The 1,949-nt window shown below is 54.8% G+C and overlaps 1 pseudogene; it reads right to left on the bottom strand.

The window, feature by feature from the left end:
- Positions 1-923: 923 nt before the first annotated feature.
- On the bottom strand, positions 924-1,949 carry LOC136454355 (LEAF RUST 10 DISEASE-RESISTANCE LOCUS RECEPTOR-LIKE PROTEIN KINASE-like 2.1; annotated as a pseudogene).

Genomic DNA, 1,949 nt, shown 5'->3' with positions numbered 1-1,949 from the left:
CCTCTGGATCTGAGGGACGCGGCGGTGGCTGGGGTTATAGCGAGCTCTGGGGTCCTATTCCCTCCTCCCTCCAGCGAGCTCGAAGGTGATCAGCCAGGGGCATTTTATGTACCCTTTTTTGCTGTTTTCTCCCAAGTTGCAATGGTTTTTTTTATGTTGTAACAGATGATTTTTTGAATGTTGCAACAGGATCGTTGCAATAAATGTTTTTGCGATGTTGCAGTACTACTGCTTGAGATGTTGCAGTATATAATTTTTGATGTTGCAGCACATAATTTTCGATGTTGCATTACATATTTTTTCGATGTTGCAGTTCATGTTTTGCGATGTTGTAGCACATATTTTTTTGATGTTGCAGCACATAATTTTCGATGTTGCACTACATGTTTTTCGATGTTGCAGTATATATTTTTTTATGTTGCAGTGCATATTTTCGTTGTTGCAGTACATATTTTTCGATGTTGCAGTGCATGTTTTTAATGTTACACTATATTTTTTTTGGGATGTTACAGTATTTATATCATGATGTTACACTATATAGTTTTTCCATATATTTGCAATGTTGCACTGGAAGTGTTTCGTGCTCTTTTGGGACATGGGCGTGGTGGGGGAACGGGGGACAGGGGAGTGGTGGGGAGAGGAGAAATGGGGCGGGTTCCGTTCTATTCTGTTTTATACGCGGGGGGCGGGCGGGGTTCCATTTTATTCCACGCGGGGCGGGCACGTTTTTGAAGCGGACCAGCGTCCGATGCACTCACACTCCGGACGTCCGGGACACTAGAATTGTCGATAATTTTTTCTTTGATTAATTGAACCAAATCAACAAATCTTAAGTCCACCGGACACCAGGCCCTATACGGGCTAAGGCCCACTGGATTTGGGCCATCCTTTATAGTTTGCCTAACTCGCTGTCAGGCCAATTCTTAACTACGCGTCTCGGAGAGCTCCATATCGTTAAGCCCATTTAAACCTTGACGCAGCAAAAATCTATGAAATCTCTAAAGAACACGCCTAGGAGGAATATATATGCACGCGTACCTGGAGTTTTCGGAGGAATCCACGCTTGGTTCGCCGCTGCCCGGAAGCACGCGAAGGTCCACGGGCCGTGCCCCGCCTGCCGACGGCGGCCGCACAGGCCGCCGGCTCTCTCGCACTGTCCGCACTCCCCGTCCGCCTCGGGCCTCCAGCTCAGCTCGAACCCCATGTTGAGCGCGGGCACGACGGCGTCCAGCGGGCTGCTGGTGGACCCCGCGGCGCCGAGCAGGGACCTCCGCAGCACGGGCATGCCGATGACGCTCTGGCACAGCCCCGCGTAGCCGTACGGCGCGAGCTCGTCGCCGTCGCGGAACACGTACGAGTGGTGCCTGCCGTCGCCCTCGAGGCACGCCACGAGGTGCGCGGGTATGCCCACGAAGGAGCAGTGGACGAAGAAGGTGAGGTTGGCGTCCCGGGGCGTGAGCGACAGCGGCGACCCGGAGGGGAGGGACAGGTTGCGACCCACCAGCGGGCAGGTGTTGGACAGCGAGAACACGCCGAGGTCGAACAGCGACACGGTGCGGTCGCCGTACATGACGTGCGTCACGGCGTAGTCCCCCGACGGGAGCGGCAGCACCGGCGTCTCGCGCCGGCACTCCAGGCGCAGGCTCGGGTACCCGCAGTGGGACTGGGAGGACGACAACGACGAGGCGTTGCCGGCGCTCGCGCTGCCGTCGTCGATCCAGAACGGGTACCGGATGTCCACGGCGTGTCCGCACCGGTAGGATGGGCACGACGACGACGACGACGACGTGGTGGAGTTCGGGATCCGCTCTGTGGCTGCAGAGGCCGCGGCGAGGCTGGAGAAGAAGAGCAGTACGAACAGATGCAGAGGAGATCGTACTCGATGATGCATTGTTGATGATTGTTGTATTGCACTTGCACGAGTATTTTTCTGCATGTCCAACCAGCAT

This window comes from Miscanthus floridulus, chromosome 5 (assembly GCF_019320115.1).
Source record: "Miscanthus floridulus cultivar M001 chromosome 5, ASM1932011v1, whole genome shotgun sequence".
In the NCBI taxonomy this organism is placed as follows: Eukaryota; Viridiplantae; Streptophyta; class Magnoliopsida; order Poales; family Poaceae; genus Miscanthus; species Miscanthus floridulus.
The sequence above is the reverse complement of the archived record's forward strand: the minus strand, read 5'-3'. Positions and strand labels throughout refer to the sequence as shown.